The following is a 22,454-nucleotide window of genomic DNA, read 5'->3' as shown; positions in this document are numbered from 1 at the left end:
GCCTATCAATCAGGGAATTAATAGCATTGTATTACAGCTATTCAATTTGCTGCATTTACTTAGCTATAGGAATAACCAGTCTGTTTCCCTCCATACATACAAAGATGGAAGAAAAACCTGAAATTTGCCTGTAAGTTGTTTCACTACACCGACCGTTATGTGGTTTTTACTTGCGGCAGCCCCGGTGTGCACACATGGAATGAGCGCCATGAGGTTAAGAAGAATAGAAAGGATAGAGCACAAGTGTAGAACGAAAAAATAAGATTTAGGAACATATTTTCTGTACTCATGAATGAATGAATGCGTCAGGGCCCGAATCGATATCGCTACTCTGCTCGTACGATCGTGAGACGTCGCCGGGTATATGGTATAAGAAAACAGACCAGGTTAAGCTCGAGCTCAATGAACGCACCAAAAAATGTCCACAGTTTGTTTGCTTGTTTGTTTGAACCTTTGGTACTCACTGTACCTGTGGACGGTTGTGCTGCCACATTGCGAATAGGGCAGAATGATAGTCTGAATTAAGGATAAAGCATTTAACTACAATTCATTTTGCGGTTGCAGTGGTCACAAATTTACGCCTCAGTTCACGAACAAATTCAGAAAGTGCGAAACTCTCATGAAAGGAACCTGACTTATTTGCGCATACGATTTATGCCTACGAAGGCATGTACGTGATTAGAAAACAGTAAATCCCCCTTACCTCGTGCCAAGGTGTTACACCACTAGTGTAGGACTGACACCAAGTAGGGTCCTTCGATACACCTCAGAAGGAGAGGCTAATTAAGGAACGCTTGCTCAGCTGTGCTCCAATGGGTTCTGTCGTTAAAGTCTTAAGTGGACCTGGTACACAAACGACCCTTTGAAATGTGCCGTTATACTGAAGCACGGGGACGGCCAGCTCAGAATCAGCGAGAGTGTGATGGTCTGACCGGACTGACAGCCTGAGGGCGGCTGGGATACCGCACTACACATTATTCGCGCTATTCGCCGAGCCTACAGAAAACGAAGGAGATGAGAGGAAATGTGCCCTATCTAATAGTCCTCGGCAGTGACCTGCAACTGTCTTTTCTGGGTACGTGATCCTGGATTCAAGTCGTTTTATGACTCTAACATCACTGAAGCGGGGCTTGCCTAAGTAGTAAGCGTGACTTACCTTTACATTACGACGTTCACAAATGTAAGATTGATAGAGCGTATCCTAAAATGACGCCGCCGAGGACTGGGTACTACAAGGTAGACTCGATAACTGCAATATGAAAGCGACTGACGTTGTTGATCTGGTCAGGCGGCCCAGTCAAGCTCACTGAGAAGCGCCTCCCGCCAAGATAGCCGACCTTCCCGTTGAAGAGAACCGGCGGAGGGATGAATGGGGATGACTCGACTACAGTCCACAACAATCTTTTCTCATCGGCCCGGAAGCCGACCGTGATTGGTAGCCTGACCATTCACGTCAACAGGCGGCACAGAGACAGACCAATAGAATGAAAGATTCACAGATAACATCGCGAAGTTCGCACGAAGAAGCATGTGATTAGAGAAGTCAATGGAGACGTGCATCCAATGATCTTACCCAATATGCTAAATGGAAGTAATGTATTCCATGGCAAGGAAGTTCAACAGAGCTCGTGATGGTGCACTGTACTCGTTCAATAAAATCTTAATTGGAGTGGACTTTGCACAAGGAGTACGAATGAAACCTTAAGAATCACATCATCTTACTTTATATAAGAAAACGTCACAAAATTGCAAATCTTCATACATACCCACATGTATCTATAGCTAATGGCTGCTGGGAGACCTTCCCTAGAGTAATCCGATGTGTGCAATCTATATCTGAATAAAGGGATCCAAGATGTGTATATTTTGGCGGCATACACATATGTCCACATACGCGTATATTACTAGGCAATAACAATGACATGCGCGACCTTCTACCATCTTTCATCTCCCCGGCATGGTGAACCATTCATGCATGATGATTTTCCATTCTCTGTGATCGACAATCAAATAATCGACAACTAAAACAGTACTAGTGATCCACTGAATACCCCACATCATGTGCGGGTACCATATACGACCAAAAATACGAGTAGATACAGGACATACACGCCTCAGATATCACGTCTGTGTATCTAAGACATTGGATTCGTGGTCTGGAAAATTGGCTGAATGCAGCAGTAAAACGTTTTATCATGCTGAATGAATTTTGTTATCTTTAGTCATTACCTAGAAAATGTTACAGCCTGGGGTGAAGCACAAGTCAACCAATATCTGCGACAGACCCTTGAGGTGTAGTGAAGTAAACTGTTGTTGAACACACGCAAGTGGGTCTGAAAGTCTAATTCAACTGGTGAAGCGGTGCCCTACATGGGCTTCTTTTTATGGAGGGTAGTAATTTCCTGAATCCTGAATTTCCATAGCATTTGATTCAAGAAAGTATCACCACCGGGGACAATCACCGCCATACGCATGAAAATTGCACTCAAAAAACTTCAACCCATTTCGTTAAATAACACGAATCATGTAGATGTAGCTATGGGTAACAAAAACGTATTACAAGTAGCCTTCGGTAGAATTTGAGTCATTTGAAAGCTTCTGATGGAAAGACTAGATCGTGAAACAATAAAGGTAGCAGGACACAATGGAGGAATATTATGGAGGAGCCAGTCTCTGGCTTGAGCACTTAGACAGGACATGAATGGATAGGCATCTTCTACTGTTCGATATGTCAAATTAATGAATCCATCTAAATCTAACGTAAGATGACCAATTAACGTCCGATTTATTCAAAACGTATTTATCTTAAAACCGCGCGGACAGAGCCAAATTTCAAAGCCATGTGCAGAAATATCAGCTTTTCTAAAAAGAAAATGCATGGTCTGTAAGTTTTTCTCCGCCTGTTTAACGCCATGCGAGCATGTATTTATACTGAGGTATATGATGAAGAATTGTGCTAGGGTAACCCATTATCGTCCACATCTGAATCTTTTCCCTTCTAGCGCTATGCTTGAAGAACATAGATCAGAAAAAAATGCACAGTAACTGTCCAAAGTAGTCTGCAGACAAATGATAGTAAAATCACTATGTCTGTCCGGCCACTTGCTTAACGCGATGGAAAAAAAACAATGTTTATCTGTAAATTTCCCCCACATGCGCGGCACGTGGCGTTCACGTGGTAAACGCATGGCCATTATGTTTTGCTGTGCAAGAATTAAAGAGATGGTTAAGGATTATACTTATGATGTTCTTTATTGCTCATGAGAACAGGCTTTTGCATAATACACCGCGACATGTGGACATGAGCCAAACCGGACGTAAATAGGTTCTGCGCGTAAATAGGTCCGAACCAAACTTTACTCTATCCGTAAAGAAAAGTGTGTGCGTTTTGGCATGAATCAAAGTAAACCTGTCCTAATAGCGTTTGCAGATGACCTCCTGTGTTGGTTACGTGACTGTTCCATAGTGAAAGACGAATTCAAACTTCGACATAGTCACGAAACCGAGGTTTTATCGTTTGTTGCAGGTGCTCGTACCAACCTTGCGATGACACTGGGATGTTAAGAGCGTTCCTCTAATCATGAGGTCTGCATTTGATGGAGAGGGGCCCAGCAGCTTCTGGTCTGGTCGTACGAACTGATGGTTTCTACAGATCGTTTTTCTTACAGAAAACAAGTTCAAAGTTTCGAAAAGTTTCGGAAGTAATTTGTTTCGCTAACGTTGGCAACAAAGATAAGAAACAGGTTGAAGAAGGATTGGATAGGTTAGGCTCGCTCGCGCTTCATGAACAAATCATGACAATCAATTGTGACAACGTGGTCTTTGATAACGCCTCAACAAACTGCCATGCGTCTTGGTGTGGTATGTTTAAACAGGCATTAGCTCCAAGACAATCAATTAGCTAACCAGAGGATGTCAAATGACCACGCGAGGAGCCGGCGGCAAATGCACCTGACAAGAACTAAACTTGAACACCATGCATCATGCTAACTCTGACAGTTTTCTCTGTAACAAGCAGTTGCATCTTCCTCTTAGGGATACCGACAGGACTTATGTATGTTGAGTATCACTGTGACATTTGTCTGATAAGTCGCCAGAATCCGTTATAAAGCCTCAAGAACATCCACACAACTTTATACTAATAAAAAAGATTAATTCTAATTTTGCTGTTGAACGCACAGGTATATTACAAAATGTCATGATAAAGCCCAGATGTTTCTTGCTGTCTGCTCAATTTGTCCCCAAGTGTATTTTTCGTTGACGTCAGAAGGCTAATAGTTGCTTTTCCAACTGTATGACAGTTGTGTGGATGTCTTATTGCAATTTCCTTTTCAGAAGTAATTTTGCGAATGGAACAGAGCTTCAAAGTGACAGCCCTAGGCTGTTTGGCTGGTATTGACAGACTAAAGAAAGAGGAAGTCTAGCAAATAGGAGAAATGCGTTCATTAATTTTATTGGTCGCCAAACATGTTTTCGTTTCTCTTACTACTACTGCTCTAAAATATTTCAAACTGTAGGCCACAATAGCCTACGGTAATGCAAGAGCGCGCCGGTATTACTTGATTAGTACACTTGATTATTTGGGTCCTGATGAGGTACAGATATGCTGACAGTTGGAATATTTAGAGCCTAGAATAACCGTTTGCGTCCTTGAATGACGTTACCATGACGCCGACCCGTCCCGATGGACCCGGCCCTGCAGTCCGTGTCGTGCTGGGGCAGAGTCGAGGGCAGGAGGGCCGGCATCACAGGAAGGGGAAATCACTACAAAGTCCCTCGGAATTTAACTTTGCAATTAGTTATAGAATTTAATCTAGAAACGCACGCGCATGACCAGTAACTCTTTAAGTGCTTCAGTACGCCCGTCGAATAGCTATGCCTCACACGTACATTTGGTGAATATGAATCGTTTTCAAATGTAGGTTATCTGTGGAAATAGCCATAAAGTAGTTCCATTGGTACAGTTTTTCTGGACAATTACAAAGATGGAGAAAACATAACGTCAATGTGAAAAGCATCAACAAAGTACTGATGAAGTCCAACTATAACAGATAAACGATGAAGGCGTCATGAAGAAACATCATATCTACTATTTGTTTGTTTGTTTATTTGTTTGTTCGAGCCTTTGTTTCTTCATTAAAAAATCGAATCGACCCGTTTTTCATTGAAGTCATAAGGATCAGACAAAATATGATATGATTGAAGTCCTACTAAATCCATAAACATATCGTCCTAACTACGACCTCATACCTTCGTCAAACCTTTACGACTGGCGTATTTCAAAGGTCTCTCATTGATTATGCAAATAATGTCCTAAGTTGCAGAGATTATATCAATTGATTATTTTCTTCATCTGAATAACAGATGTTGTCGAAAAGATGAAAGTCCTATTTACACAAAGAAGGCTATTTTAGCATTTCCTCATCAATTATGCGAATGAAGTTCTGATTTGTATTTTTTTTTAAACTATATCTAACGATGTTCACCTTCCCTGAACTTCCAAATGCCGTAAGTATGGAATTCCCGTTGTTTACCAATACTGAAGTATCGTATTCTCTCATCAATATATTCATGAAAATTAAGGGCTTCATTTGCATGACTCTCTTTCTCAGTTACACTTGTCATATGCTTGTGCACATGGTAGTATTATAGTGGGACGCCTACGCAGCAGATTGATGATATCTACTCTAAATGATGAAAAGTGGATTCTGATATGCATAATTAGCATCTACTTGTACTCCGCATTACGTAAGCTATCTACATACCGAACATCACGGCGATCAGTCAACTCCTTCTTGAGTTAATCTTTTTCAAAGTCTCAAGCAAAATCGGATCATGCAGTTCTCCCCAAAAAGCCCCCTATGGGCTCTACCACTTTCTATCACACAAACATCACGAACATAGAGCATAACATGTCCAGGATACGAGAAATAGGAAGTTCTTCTGCAGTATCCATACCGCTAGGATACCCAATATCGAACCTGACCTTCCTTTTCCCGACACCTACCCACCTACCAAATGTCATAATCATCCATCCTCAGCTTCTAGACTTGCGCTGTCCACAAAGAAACAAATTCAGCCACAAACCCAACCTCAAACGGCACTAAAAACATACTGCGAGGGTAATGAATCCTTTAACACATATCCTTATACGGACAGGTATCACAAAAGCACATAACAAAATACAAGTTGGTGTATGTTCCTTCGTTTATGTCGTTTGAGAAAACACTTGGGACCGTAGGTGTGCCTGGTAGTAGAATGTTCTAGACATTGAATTCTTCTGAATGTGTCTCGCTGTGGCTTGGGAACAGCCAGAGAGCAAAGTGTTGATATTGGGAAGAAAGTGCTGATGTGCTTCACGATGCTTAGTGATCGCCTCAGTTTGTCAAGTGCAGATTTAGCCTGATCCTTCCACTTCTATTGAACTAGTAAGAATCCAATATTGTTCCGAGAGTGTCTGAGATACCTGTGACTACTGATCTGTATCACGGAGAACGTCACAGGCGTAGGACGTCCCGAAGGAACACAGGAAATCAATAGATCATATCGATGTAAAGGGCAGAATCCGAGTTTGTAACAGCCTTATTGGGTTTGGTAATTTCAACGACCAGAATTGGAAAAGGCCACCTAAATACCAGGATTGAGGAAGAATGGTGCCTTAGCAGTCTGCAGTATGGCTTTATAACATAATTCCACCAGGGTACATAATTCCGCCACCCTGAAAAGATATGTTCAAACAGATCTCCAACCCGACTCCCCCTCCCCCCAGTTTAATGCACACCTGTAAATCTAACCTGTCTGGTGGTGCTGCACTAGAGATCTCTCAAACCCCCTTTTTGAAATTGGAAAATTTATGTAACCCGGCGATTTAATGTTAATGGAGGTGAAAGTTTACAAAAGCTTATATGTGACTGCTAATGGACATTGAAGACTTGACAAAGACATCCATAATCATCCTGCTGTGCATGAAACTCTGCTCGTATCGACTTTGTGCTTAGGAGATGTCTTGGTACTGATGCCGAACACAAGCTGTTGACAGGTGTTGACGTCATTTCCTTGGAGACAGATAGATACATAGACGTCACGACGGAGTTCCAGCATATTACAGTTAAATGACAAGAGCTCCAATTAACCTCTGCACTATGTATTTACGCGGGGTCGAGTGTTTGATGTGTTCTCACAAACACAATACTGGTGACTACTGTAGCAACACATGCGGGGCAAAATACATCAGATCAAACATGCAAACTAATCGTCTCGTGAACCATTTTCCTATGCGCGCCTTGCACCTATATGTAAATGCCCATGTCAGTTGTTTACCCTTTAACTCTTCCTGCGTATCGTATTAAACTTTTACCGACATTCACATGATTCTTGTTGACCAATCAACCCATGTGATACCACCCAGGTTTGATCCTCAAGTATTAACGGCTGCGGAAATCATTAGTGAGGGGAACTTGGTAATCCATCACTTTTATTACATAAGCAAGGCTGGTGCCCCGCGATGTTACGTAACCCGCTCAGGGAACCATGGTGAAATGCCTTACATGTACCGTGTAGCATGGTCTACAGATCGTCTCTGACACAAGTAGAATATTCGTCTAATGTCAACAATCATCAGCAAATTGAAAGGGACAAATTCCGAGCCAGAGGAGATAGAACTATTTCTCCTGTTAATGTGACTCGTCGGTGATCGACATGTAGCACGTTTCTGTTTATAATGCCTGGCCAGGCAAGGTCAGGAACGTGCAAGCTAGGACATCGCTACTGGTCTTCCTACCACTGTGCATGTACAGAATCATGCGATCAAAAATCTTCTTTTCTCCAACCTAGAACCCGGACATGCACATGTAGATGAAGTGGTACAAAACAAACTTTAACAAAGACACCAAGACAACTTCCCTGTACGTGGGCGGTATTCTTCCAAAGGCAGATACGCAGTCTCCATCAGTTAAATGTCCGTAATATGCACCAACCAGGGAGAAAGATACATGTTGTCGCCTGAATCATGAATGGAACAATTGCCTCCCCGCCGCATGAGTGATATTCATCCGATAAGCCGCTGTTCTTGGCAAGAGCTCAAACATATTGGATGAGGCACATCATGAGCCATCTGTAAGCCACCATATCGTAAAGCAACATTGCCTTATCTATCAAATATTCATTAAAAAAATATATACATACGACATGGTTAAAAGTGCACTTTCACATATCAGATACACGCATGTCCTGCGTTACGGTCGGATAACATCTCTCTCGCTATCTCTCTCCCCCTCTCTCTCTCACTCTCTATCTATCTATCTCTTAATGAACACTAGTTATTGCGCGTGACACTTCCTGTACCAAACGTATAGCCTCTCAGAATTGGTCCAGTCATCCCGGAACACGGTGTGAAGTTTTACACGCCTTGTCTACTGATGGACATAGTTACTATTGCAGAACTCTGATGTAGTTGCCGAAACCAGTCAGGAGGCTTACAATGGTGGTATGTTCACCAGTGCTTCTGGTCAGGTCTAATGACAAAATAGACCGACTGAAAAAAAAGACCACGATACATTTCTAATTTACTGCTCAACTTAACTTGGTGACTGCTGGGATAAGATAGAAATGAGATATGATGAAAAGATATACAGCGCCTGTAGTGGGCATCTTATTTTCATGATAGACAGATATTTAGATTTACTTGATCACCGACTTTAATCACGTAACGTTATAATAGCTGGTGATATCATCAAAGCTAAATACTTTGCAACATGTCCTCGTTCTCTCTTGCAACAGCAGCCGCAACAAATACAGGATGCCACGAAATATACACATATGAACGCCACGCATTTGGTTTATTTACGGTCTGCAGGATCAAACTGAATCTACTTAGAGCCCTTAGGATCAGTGTAGAATCAATCGTAGACAGCAGGCAGAGGCTCAACCTGTCTGACAAACTTCATGATTAAACATCAGGGTCCACACGTGGGCAACGGTAAAGATAATTTTCAAGGCCATGAAATCCAATAAAATACGGCCTCCAGGATCACATATAACATATCTACTATATAACAAGGACGTGATAAGCTTAGCTTCTGTTGGAAGCTTACGCAATGGAATAGATGATACGGTAGTAAATCAGATAAACTCTGTGGGACGGGGGAAAAAGATATGGCCATGGGAGCGGCTGGTAGGGCGATGGTGTGACTGAAATGTCTGTAGAATCTGATGTAGAAGAGCCACGTTTTGGGGCCATCCCCAAACATGGTTATTTGGTAGCATGACAACATCATAGTTACGTTTTGATGTTAATTATTTGAAAAAAAATATGATCGTAGCACTCATAACGGCTAAACAGTGAATAAGTGTAAGTGATTAATCAATCATAACATACGTAGAACAGACCACATGCTGGCTGGTGGTGCTTCATCACTGCTCTGTTCACTGTTGTGTGACTTCCACCAACCTTGCGCACCACAGTAGGGTCATTCATGCAAATCGTAAGCATCCCCATGGAAAAGCAGATTGATTTTGAGGCAGACGGGATTGGAAAAGGGAATTAAATGCATTATTGGGAAGCTTTTGGAATTAAGACCACGACCATTGGAATATTAATCGTGTTTTCAGACCCTGGTGCCCATGAAGGAACGTGACATTGTGTGCATCTCTTTACCTGGGGCCGCTTTTTGAAGTTCACAGTGAACTGTTTTACAGATCTTATATCTGTCTTTGGCTCTGTCACTGTACATATAAGACATAGATTACTAAAACTACATCTAATAAGTCATTGCAATATATTATATATATAAAATGTATGGATAGATATATACAAGAGCTATCTACCACTCAAAAAGCATGTCCATAGCATGCCAAGAACACGAGATATCGAACCCGGAAGTTCCGCTGCAGTACCATAGTAAGCCACTAGGGAGCACCAAATCTAATCATTTCGAGGTCTTAAGATAACAATTAATTAAGGCCTTCTCGGGTTATCTTGAAACACACACACACACACACACAGACACACTCACGAACGTTGTGCAAAACATAACCTTCTCGGTGAAGGTAATAAAGTGTATAAAAATACATAAATATATATACATGTATATATAAAGTGTAGACACATATCTGTAGAAATATCTATTTAGATGGATAGATAGATAGATATGATGGTGGCTTTCTGTACTGCCTTTGGTTTCATTTATTGTTTCATGAATTGTAGTATTACTTTTATGTCCGACCATCCATTCTCATATGACAAACCTCCACAATATCAGACGAAGGTCACATTCTCAGAAAAGCAATGTCAGCCGTCATCCTTATGCTGGCGGAATCGTTGTTCATCCTTACAGGCAATCAGATCACAATTTTCTCCTCGCATTAATCATCTGTTTGAGAACCTGTGTATCTTACAAGTTAGAGTAAAAGGTGAAACCACAAACTGCACGATCTATGTCATAGAAAAGTACAGCGGTGTATAAACTAGGCAATCGGTCTCCTAACGACTATTCGTGTGTGTGGTTACATAATAGTGTGAACAGATCATCTGCGGTGTTGTCTCAAGCGAGGGAAGGCTAGATACACACGAGTGAATCCATGAGCTTTAGAAAGAAGAATTTATTTCCATGGTGTCCCAGATTGATAGTTATATTTACACTTAACCCATTTGTCGTACCATTTGGAGTTGTGGAGTCGTTCCTTTCTGCATTACATAATCCAGTGACCTTTACAGAAGGCTTTTGTCTCTACATTCTCGACAATGACAGCAGGTCCCACGCAGATGATACCCCCGCAGTACGGAGTAGGCAATAATGCTGCTGTTATCCAATCAGGATCACGTGAAGAGAGATCATCAAGACTGTTTAAGGGACTACAGGAAGCCCGGAAGCTACTGATCTACAAATCTGACAGCGAGTTTATGGGAAGAATTCCATTACCATCAATCTTGACCTTGAGAACACTTTCTGCGAACATCGTGATTCCTTTATCTAACTAACGAAAGGGCATAATGGAGGGGAAATAAATTTACTTTTCACTTCGTAAGTAAGGCATTTCTGATAATGAACGTCACTAGAGTAGGAATGGAAATGAGGTACTGCAGGCAAGATTGATAACATCACTAAACTGAGGGATTGACAAAGGCGCCATTCCGTGGCTAATGGGGACCATATAACGTGAAGAAATCTTATCGGCAGTCAGACTCATGAAACATGTAACGTTAAACAATGTCAGCCCTGATGAAATGGCGGTGGGGCAATGTTCTAAACGATGAAATCACGCGTCCTTGGTGGTGCATATCGTCTGCTGAAGGTTTATCAGTGTGACGAAGACTCCAGGCTGAATCCGGTTTTTCTAACTGGCTTCCCCGGGACATTATTTCATCACTTTAAAAAACGGAATCATCTATGGCTATGGCGAACGTCTTTGTCCTACAAAACTGATTGCAGAGTTGCATAAGGATGATAATAGAATTACACCTTTCATCCTGTGATGATGATTTAACATCCCGGATTTGTTAATTTGCATTAAGTTGCTTTTGGGCACTGTGTGAAAAAAGAACTTCAAGAGTTGCTGTCAATATTGATTCCCCTCTGCATCTTGCAATGTTTCCTGTTATCGACTACCTCGTTGGGTACCCGGGTGGAAGCCGGTCCTACGTTTGCAAAGCTTCCAACTTTTCGAACATTGGTATATTTCTGTTGCAACTGATTATGTGTATTCTTGTATCTGGTTTTCATTTCGGCTTATTTATTCCTCTTTATGTCATACCTGTGCCGAGATAACGTTCGATACAGATGTTCCGGACCGGTCTATATTTTAGCGCATTTCCCGGGCTTCGAAGTTGGACGTTGGAATCGATGTTGTTACAATATTTTGTTCGAGGGCACAACATTTCATCAACTTCCGACGCATGTTGAAATGTGTGTTTTCATTTGCACATCGGCGGTCAGGCTGGTATCTTGAGCGATACGGAGCACACTGTACTTCTTTATGTATTCATGTTAAACGGTGCAGTCATCATCATACGTTCTGGTAAACTTGAGTGCGTAATCACTCTGCTTTTGATCCTTTGTAAGAAAACATATCGACACGAAGTTGTTGCGTCAATAGAAACTGCAAACATGATCACTCCTGATGTGAAATTTTACCTGACGAATGTGGTAAAGTAGCGCTGTCAAATAACGGATGTCGATTCAAAGCAACTGAGTTCGCATTCACCCCCCATCGCCGCAAGAAACCAACAAGATTCGAACACATAATGAAGAGGATTATTTGTGAACGCCCAAAGCTACTTACCTTTACTTTGCACGTGTTGTAGGCTACAGAGTTCACTTTGAGATGGATGGCAGGATCTTCCGACTGAGATCAGACCTCATGGGAAAGACAGTTCTCACTGAGTTCGTTAATAAAACACATTAGAGTAGCCACTTGTCCTTTCTCCGCACGCACGAGTTCACATTCCGGGTGCGACTGTGAAAAGTGGCTGTCGCCCATTGCCGCGTCTGGGATTAGGTACAGTAATCTGGCTCTAAAGTGTCTTGTCACATTCAATTACCAGTGTCCCCATCTCAGTGACAATAGTAGGAGCGATGAGCATTTAGCGCCTCAAGTTTACAGTCGATATTCCATTTAAACCGCAAGTCTAAAAAGAACAAGATGACAAATACATCCCAATGCAATGTTGAACATGTTCCTGTTTTCTTTTGTTTTGTTTTACCACAACTATTGAGATACCACTGGATTTTAATGCAGTTGCATCCTTTGATAAAAGTATCTCAAGTTTGAGATATAGTTGCACAGTATCATTAATTAGAATATAATCTCTTGAATTACCAACATTGCACGTGTGATATTTTAGGATGTATATTTTGAAACTGAAGTCACAATTGCAGAAATCTATAAGTTGAACTGCTAAAGTTACACTCTTCTTGCACAATTATTACCACCCCGATGAAGCAAGCTAGTGTAACGTCCGCGCTGCTGCTGCGCTGCCGCCGGGACGCATTGTGAGAAAGTCAAGCACGTGCCTACCCAGAGTGATACTAAATTGGAATCTAGCAGGAAAATCAGGAATGCGAAGTCAAACAATTACCTGGAACTGGAGAGTCCAACGGGACCTGGCAGTGATAGGATGTGGGGGATCCGGTGCAACAATGGAGGCCCGCCCCAGTACTGCCAGACACGCGGCGATGATAGTGACCTCGTTTTTGACTTTATTTAGACAGGACAGTGTAGACCCAGGTGTGTCTGTCTTTCCTTGTCTCTGGCAAGCAGGAGTTAAATGGCAAATACAAAATTAGATCTAGAAAGCACCTGCGTGGCTGGAATATCTAAAGGGTATGACATACAAAACGTGGGATGAATCAAATGTCGCCGCTCCGACCCGTGTTAAAACTGACATAAGACCTACATTGCGATAAAACCTGACAGACTACACGTTACTCATTAGACTTCAGGTCACAATGCGCACGGTTACTCCTTCGGCTGTCAAATTCAGACACTCCACCTGCGGATGGGACTCATCGATACATAGTTTTTCCCTCCAGACATTACGGTAAAATGGAAAACAACAGCACTGCGCGCAACCTAGCTACAACACTGATAAATCTTTTTTTTTTCTGCAGAAGGCAATGCATCACCAACCAAACACCACCCCATCCCACGCCAAACACATACATCCAAGAGTTAAAACGAAGAGATCACGGTGGTCAAATTCATGCTCAGAAACTCCCATGTCCAGCCGAATTCGAACGCTGTTCCACGATGTTCGAAATGACGCAATCGAATACGAACGCGCGTTCGATTCGGGGTCACCTGCGGTCATTGGAAGTTCTTACTGTAAATCTGCACGACCGGGCCCCTTTCCCCGCTTCAGGAAAAAAAATTACGTTTGTCGCAAATATTACCTGTTTTCTGGAGAGTATATCCATGCTGGCACTTTGTTGTGAACGTCTAGCATGTAACGAAGTAACTGGCGTCGTTTTTCGTGACATTGAATATTTGAATGATTGTTTACGGCTGTGTTAATTACCCCCTCCCCCTATCTGTGCGGCATGACATGCGTTCAAACATCGTGATGATACGGCTCCAAGAAACATCCACCTTACTCCATTAACGATTCAATATGACCGTAACGGTTTTCCCGAGGTTTGTGTTTTTGGGATTTTTGAAAAATGTCCTTGACTTTGAATTTTGGGTGATTGAGTGCGAAAAATGTCAAAAAATGCCATTTTTTCACAGATTTGTCGATATTCACAATACTTAGAATAAGAAATTAAAAAATTCCAAAAACACAAAGTTTTGTTTTGTTCCTGGTCGACGAAAAATATGAAGATAAGAGATATTCATTGACATTTAAAGCCAGGCCTTTGCGATGTGTGCCTGAAAAAGAGGTCTCCCTAAAACCTGAAAATAATCGTGTTTGGGAGCAAAATATAGAAAAATTAGCCATTCAGCGCAAATTGACGACATTCAAAGTTTGCAAATTCGCTAATTTCTTTTTATTTCTACAAAATTTTCCCGTCCCTACTATTTTGTTTATCTATGAATGTTTTGCCGTTAGCCAAAACGTTGCCCCGGGTAACCCGATACCTTGTCGAACGCGCGTAGCAACGGGAAAGAATACCCTAGTGACAGACCACCGTGGATCAGGGAAGGATGATGATCGTGAAAACGCGCGGTTACGGGCGGTTACTAAACTTCTCAACCTTTTCAATCTATTAGTCTATTTTTGGTTCCTACTGCTGGGTTAAGAGAAGGTGGCACTTTTACAATCAGTCACTACCACCAAATGGACCTGATATTACACGCAGCCCGCGCTAATGTTTTTGCGACTGCTTACCTATGATACGGAATCCGACTCAGACAGACTCGCTTGAAAGGTATTTTTTTACATCGTACATGCGACATGATATGAGTGTTCAGAAAACAGAGGAGATACTAGAAAGCGGAAACAATTGTTGTGAAGTTTTAAAAACATGGCTTAAAATGAGCTCTTCCGCCCCGTTGCTGCTTGCCATATTTCATCGGTACCAAAACTGCCGGAAAATGTTTACCCCGTCTAGACGTTTTAACGTTTTAAAATGACTAGGAGCATAGTGTTCGTGTAGGGTAAAGACATTGGTAAAACATCCCATTGTGAAAACAGGCTACATTGAATGACACCTTTGGGACTTATGTAACGAATGTCGTGATATGTCGTATACATTATCAAGCGCGTAGGTCATTATAATATTGAAATGAGGGCAATGCAGGGGGGCACTCAGCCAAGTCTTAGCTCAGCAGAGCGCTTGAGCACAAGAAAGATGTGCACATCTTTGTTGTAAATAAATACCAAATCAATCTGCTTCAACTTTTAGCAAGACGATCTTGGTGCTTCTGTGGCATGGAGTTACACATTGTATTCATCTTCGAAGACACATTGGCGCTTGGAGCTGTGACCTATTGACGAGATGATGATAAAGTACTGCAAATAAATCAAATTTGTTGCGGACCCTCGGGTAATCGGCACTACAATTACAAGGATTATTGGGGAGGGACAGGTGGGCTGGTTACATCCACACACGCTCATGCTTGCTGGGCGACGGGAGTTCCGACTGAGGAATACCTAATTCAGGTAATTATATTTTGGTGACAGTAACCACCTTACCTATAGCTCATGAATTCGTTCCAGTAGTTTTCTTTTGTGCACATCACACTTGGGTGGCCGGCTTCTTTAAGGAAGCACTATGTTGTGACAAGATAACATACCTCAAGTATTCTAATACTGTGCTGAAGGACAAAAAGCGCTACTTCAAGATTACAGTCATTATACGTCTTTGGATATAAACTATCTAACCACTTATTTTCAAACCCCACATATATATGATTATTTTTTTTGGAACTAGTATTGCAAGGTGCACTTTACAATGCACTAGAACATACTACCCGTGCACTGTGGGCGTAGAGGGCTATGCGAACATGTGCCCTTATAAAGTGTGTTCATAGCTATTGTACAAGCGTGATGTGGGAGTATAGACAAGTAGTTGCACGCGCGAAGAATATCGTAATGGCAGATCACGACACTCTGTGATTTCTTGAGAAACGGCAACTGCGTATGCTTGATGTGCCTGAATCAGTCAAGCTATGATGAAACTTACGCCTTCTTTGTCTTAAATCTTCCAGCTGTTTGAAAAAGTCGCTGTGTTTTTCACAGCATACACGTTTTGATCCTTTGTCCTTGTAGGTCAATTAGCTAGCTGGCGTGAAATTGGAGACAAGATGAGAGAAAATGGACATCAGATGATATCTCCACGGAAAGAACGACATCTTGTCTGCTATCAGAATAGCTCGTGTGCAGAACGCATTACGGTAGGAAGGTAAGGTGAGTCAGGTAACGGGGTGATATTATAGCTTTGATCAGGCAGATGAAATTAGAAACTCGTACAGTGAGAACCAGGTGCCAAATATCGATCAGGCTCGTAAATGCAGCAATCCTCCGTGGTACATTTGTGGCGGCTTACGATGGCATACCTCCAGGAAGGTAGTAACTAGAGCCGTTCTTAAGTACAGCGTATCTGAGGTTACTCAGCAGCACATAAAGTAACCCACGCTTACGCTTTTAAAAGCTTGAATATCCAATCTTCAATACAGAGAAAGCGATATGTAAATGCTAGCTTTCAATCAAAGTTAAATGGCTCTCACAGGCTCAGCATCGTGCTGTTTCTGATGGAAGGCATCAAAAATAGCAACTAGAAACGCAAAACCATAATGGGCTGACATTTGCGACGAAAGACTGTGTCCTTTATCGCCATCATTTTTCCTAATTCAATAGCTGGACCTATCCGGTGTCTATTTTCATAGCCATAGGGCTTTTTTTCTATCCTGTCACAGAAGTCCACACTCGAATAGCATTTTCATTACTTCACCCCGTTAACACACAGAAATGAAAGTTGTTTTGTCTAAGCATTAGCGTGTCTGTACTGTAACAATTTCACGCTTCATTACCTTTTATTTCATGGAACGTAAACCAAATGTAACCGATGTTGTAGCCATACAGTCCCTCTGAGCTAGCATGGTGGTTGGTACTCACGGCAATGCTATCTTCTGATGAAACAGGATAGGCACAGAGCGACCTCGCCGACCTTGGTGCTGAACCGGTGGCTGTGGTTGCGTCACAATCACCACCAAAGACTTGAAATACTTTTATCCGGATTATTTGACGTCTGTGCCGCTAAATGTAAGCATCGTCCACGACAGCTCAGGCTTTATATCACAGCTGTCAAGATTTAACGAACGGTTGATATAGATTAAAGGCCAAGGATTTTCTTCTTTTTTTGTGAATGCATTTTCCGATTCAATGGTGTACGACGGAATCCATGGGAGGTTTATTCTATTGAATTGCGGCTTAGAAACGATGTGTGGAGTCAACGCGCCTGAAATATGGCCACAATTGTCGTACATCACGTCCCCGGGAAATTACAGTGGGCATTGATGTTGGAAAATACCCGTCAACCAACTCTCATTGCCATCTGTTTTAGTTATATATTGCAGTCTAAAAGGCAAAGAATTGGCCACTTTCTGGTGTAATTCATCGCTCTTACAGTCTGGTACGTAAGACTATCCATCATGCAGAGTTTAATAGCCATGCTGAGATCATCACTGGCCTCGTGATCTGCTCTAAGAGCACGTTACAGATAAGTACGCACATCTTAGTCGACGCGTCTTTTATTATTTATAACAGAGTATCACATACCACGGTAATTACAGCACGCTCAGTGGAATTCCTAATAGTATCATGGCTCCCAGTGCGGCAGCACATGGCGCTTTCGGACGTTTAAAGGTGATCGGGCAATGATTACGGCTCACATGTGGATGAACTGAACTGCTGGCGTCCATTTTTCAAACAGGTATGTCAGTTGAGGATGATACACAAATTTAAGAACATATTGAGTATAAGATGATTTTTTATCGTGTAAGAACACATTCGTAAACATTTTTCTCAGCGGGGCCTTTGTCATTTTGATAGTCGTTTGTGGAAAGATAAAGGTGTACATAATTTTCTGCACAATAATATCTATATGAAAAAAACACACATGCAGAATGATACTGTTTTGATCTAAGATGCCTGTGGGTCTGCAGACTTAAAAGTGATAAATAGATCCTACAGTGTATGATCTAAAACATGTCAATTGTTCACGCCGATTCCACAGACGATCACCCGTACTCACTAGCAAGTGAAAAAGACACAGTCCCTTACCGTGATATTGGTATTAAGTAGATGTCCTCAATACAGTAGATCCTGACTGTAAGGTTGACTGCCGTCCGTGAGTCCGTTAGCCGGCTGCCAGGAGCGTATACAGTCTGGACCGCACATGCAGCAGAGTCCTGAAGTAGTGGGCGGAGTCACGCCTAAAAACAGGCAGCTGAATCACCGAGCCAATCAGAGCATCGCAGACAGAGTAAGAAACCCAGAGTAGGTGTCGATCAAATTGCCATACCTAAGGCTCAGCATTTGTAGATATTATTGCAGTCACGCAAAATTAAGTATGGAAGTAGACCGAAAATGGATATCATATCAACAGAGACTGTTTAGTCCATGGACCAGCTCCCTCAAAATAGCAATTTGGTACCAAGCAGAGGGACAAAGGGTGACTTACTTTTTTGAAAAGGTTCATTCCTCTACTTTATCACTATATGCATGATAATCATGTCAATTATCCAGCTTTTTAGGAATTATTACGTTATATGGTGACGTCACTCAAATCCATATAACGACCAAAAATCGTCTTTAGCAAGTTATTTAATGTGGTTTGAGTAATTATTAACCATATTTCATGAGTATTTCTAAACATGTAGATCATACAAAGACCTGTTAGGTACATTTGAAGTAACTTTGAAGTAGAATTAGGCAGATTTCTATAATGGTTGCCATGGAAACGGTAAAAAATAACATTTTCTCACAGGAAAGGTACTAAACAAGCCTTTTTTGGAGATTATGAATACCAGTCATCATCAAGCCTTTACCAATGTCACTAAACGATCCATAACTAATAATAGGGCTCTTAGAAATATCTAAGCTAGGTAAGAAATAAGTAAAAGTTATTTTACTTAAGAAACCAGGTGTCATGTGCCATTTTAGCGGCCATCTTGGATCTGCTACCTTGCAGCATGATTTCTTACAAGTACATTGTGCTTAACGTTTATAAAAGATTTTTATCATCAGTTATCTTCATAGTTAAACTTCCTTCTGTGAAATATGTTTTCTGATGGTTAGGCGGACGTTCGATTTACGCAGAACGATTCCTTGTTCTTTGCAGTTCATATGCCATGACTGATTTGACTTTGATCATGTTGTGGCAGAGAGTGAATCTTGCCTGTTTCATTTCTATGTTGATATCACAAAATTTTGTTAGCTGGATTCCAGACCAGGCGTGTGGTGTCCATAGAGAAGGCAAGTGTGTACACACCGGGTAGGGAAGGCAAGTGTGAATGAAATGTCGCTACGTGAACCAATGCAAGAAGCAGTGCTTGTGGTCTCCACGCTGGTGTTGACGTATTGGCACAATAGGGGACCCATATCATCGGCTTTAGATAACCAAATCAAATTAGCTGGGTTTTTAAGTAGACATGCTTAAGTCCCATTGGAGAGTACACTGGTCTCTACTGTTAAGGTTCCAGGACCGGTGAGGCGTATCTGGTAGCGTAATTTATTTGCACCTACATGAGGTGAGGTCTAGGGGGAAGGAAAGGCGCTGTTCTGGAGACGTGTTGACGTCTTCACGCTGCCGGGGGACAGGAGACGCTGTCTCTTTGATAGATTGATATATGTACAAATCTTAATCGTTATTTTTCATACCGAATGCTACATATTTCACGACAAGAAGCACCGAATTGAGTGCTACATTCCAAAGTGGCCATATTTTCACCATGGAGATTCTATATATATATCATCTGCCGTAGTCTAAGAATATACCGTGAGGCGTGCGTTATTGGTAAATTGAATAAAATGCAATACCTAGCTCGGTAATCAAATATAAAATGGACACACGAACAGGATAGGGAAATGATGTAGCCTGGGCAGAGGAGATGCAGAGTCAGACCCACAATACATCAAAAACTATTATTACTCCAAATTAGCTAGAGCAGTAGAGGGGCAAAACATGGTGGTTCATCAAAGACCTGAGTAGGTCATGTTGCTCATAATGCTGTTTTGCCTAAGCTTCTATGAATATGAATTACTCGATTATATCAGATGTACAATGTAAATAGTAGCTGTAGTCTAATGACTTCTGTGTAGTTTGTATGTCCTATGTTTGTATGTTTTACAAATTTATGCCCAGGAAGATTAGCTGCCTGCAACTTTTGTATGTTGGATAATGGACGTAATAAAGTAATAAAGTAAAGTAGTATGGTTTGATTGTGTGTGGGTAACGATTAGCTGCGTCTACTGTGGAACATAATGGTAATCTAGGCAGTGGCACCATTTGTAATCTGTTGAAACATTCAGTTGAAAGGAGGAGGGCATAAGCTGTGGCGTCATTTCCTTTTAACCTATTAGTGACATGTTACTTGTATATAACTTGACATGACGTGAAGCATTTCCAAACCGAAAGTCTTTATGCACTTTCTCTACTTTATAACCATGCGGGGAAACACCGGAATCAATTGCAATTTCCCACTTGATAGCTAGCACTGTGCATTTGGATGAAATTATGTTCGCGGGGCCTTGCAGTGCACGAGAAGTAATGATATCGCACTTGCTATAAGTGGAAGATTGTTCAAATTCTGTACTCACATTTCCAACCCCAGCATGGTAACGTTACATGGTATAAGTATAATCATCTCCCCGAGTATGGTACTTCATTCACAGCACTGCCTCCATCTAAAGGCACAAGATCTACACACACGTCAGGCACGTCAGACTACGTCCTGTGGTGAATAAGTTGAACCGTACGCGGTGCCTGCCATCAGTAGTCACCCCGCGAGCACGACATACAAATAACAGCTCAGGGCAAAGGCAAATGGTTTCATGAAGGAAACATTAAATCCAGCTGATATCTGGTCTACCTTCATTTAAAAAAAAAAAGTCACCTGACATGTCCTTATTGACATGTTGGCTTTAGAGATTGTGCAGAATTGTACACACTAGTGTCGATATGTAAGAACAAAACCTTAATAACATACCACATGTAACGTAACCTTACCAATAATTAAAAACATAATGAAGTACGCGGTGTCGAATTGCATATGAAATACGTCATGCATCACGCTTCCATGAAACTTGCTGTTACTGGTTCAGGAGTCTATCTTGTTATGTCGCTGGACGTAAACCTATTTCTTTGTTTTGTATAAAGAAGAGTTATGACTAGGGAGGATCAGACTTATGACGTTATTTATTGCTCATAAGAAGTAGCTTTGGCAAAATACACCTCGACATGTGGACATGACCTAAACTGGACGATAACTAGTGGTGCACGATAACTGGTCATGTTACGTTACCTCTCATGTGGGGCACACTACCGTACAGGAAGGGACACCAACGCGATATGACTGCACAAGTGATTTTCTTTCGTCACAGCATCTCCATTCATAAATTGTCACATATATTGTGAATGGAGATGAACAGTGTAGAATGATATATACTCCTTGTACTGCATATTCTAAATCTGTTTCATATTTACAGCGTGGTAATATGGTTCAAATTGAATTCTGATGCAACCATCGCAAAGCACGGATTATTCTCCCAACATAGATAAATCGTCGACTTCGGTTGACCTGCATTCCAGAATGTGAGGTACAGAATGTGCTTACAGGAAGGATAGACGAGACACAGCTAAGCGGATCACAAGTCTTTACTATTATGTTTACTATTCAGAGTACACCAGGCGGGAGCTGTCTCACCATCGACTTTCTTCGGCTCCAACCAATCCCACATATTCGGTGACTGAGACAGTCACCCCTACTGAACCCGTGCAATATCAAATACAAAAAAACACCGCTTTCTGTGGAATAACAGTATACATCGTTGAACAACAGACGAAAGGTCTTGAAGCTCTGATGTTATCTGGTGGAGATTCAATACTACAAAGAGTACTATGCGACTTAAGGAACCGGAAAACGACACGGAAAAAAGCTATGAAGTCGTTTTATCTTGTACTGCGTTTGTGATGAGGACACGGCAGACAAAAGGACAATACAGTCTGAAATATTGAAGCAACTGGCAATTGGCGGTGACGTTCAGTACAATCAATCAAAACATCTCAGTAGAAACTAGAGTTCAGCGACCTCATACCTTCGCGAAATGATTTTTATTTTCGACTGATCATGATGTATTATAAGTGTGTTTCTAATTGATCATTCAAATAACGTCTTCATTCGCATAGATTATAACAGGTGATCATCTTCTCCGCCTAAATGATAGAAGTTGTCCAAAGTACGACAGTCTTAACAAGCATTGCTATTCTAGCAGATTCTGACCAATTATGCAAATT

General features: G+C 41.6%; 1 protein-coding gene across 1 annotated transcript in view; it reads right to left on the bottom strand.

Annotated features, from left to right (window-relative positions):
• LOC136430931 (D(1) dopamine receptor-like) overlaps positions 1-18,335 on the bottom strand; it is a 31,886-nt gene extending 13,551 nt beyond the window's left edge. The window contains exon 1 of the mRNA XM_066422029.1: positions 18,221-18,335. The gene's annotated coding sequence lies outside the window, so the exon portion shown is untranslated. The remainder of the gene's footprint in view (positions 1-18,220) is intronic.
• Positions 18,336-22,454: the final 4,119 nt, after the last annotated feature.

This window comes from Branchiostoma lanceolatum, chromosome 3 (genome assembly GCF_035083965.1).
Source record: "Branchiostoma lanceolatum isolate klBraLanc5 chromosome 3, klBraLanc5.hap2, whole genome shotgun sequence".
NCBI lineage: Eukaryota > Metazoa > Chordata > Leptocardii > Amphioxiformes > Branchiostomatidae > Branchiostoma > Branchiostoma lanceolatum.
This window is presented reverse-complemented; position numbering and strand designations above follow the sequence as displayed.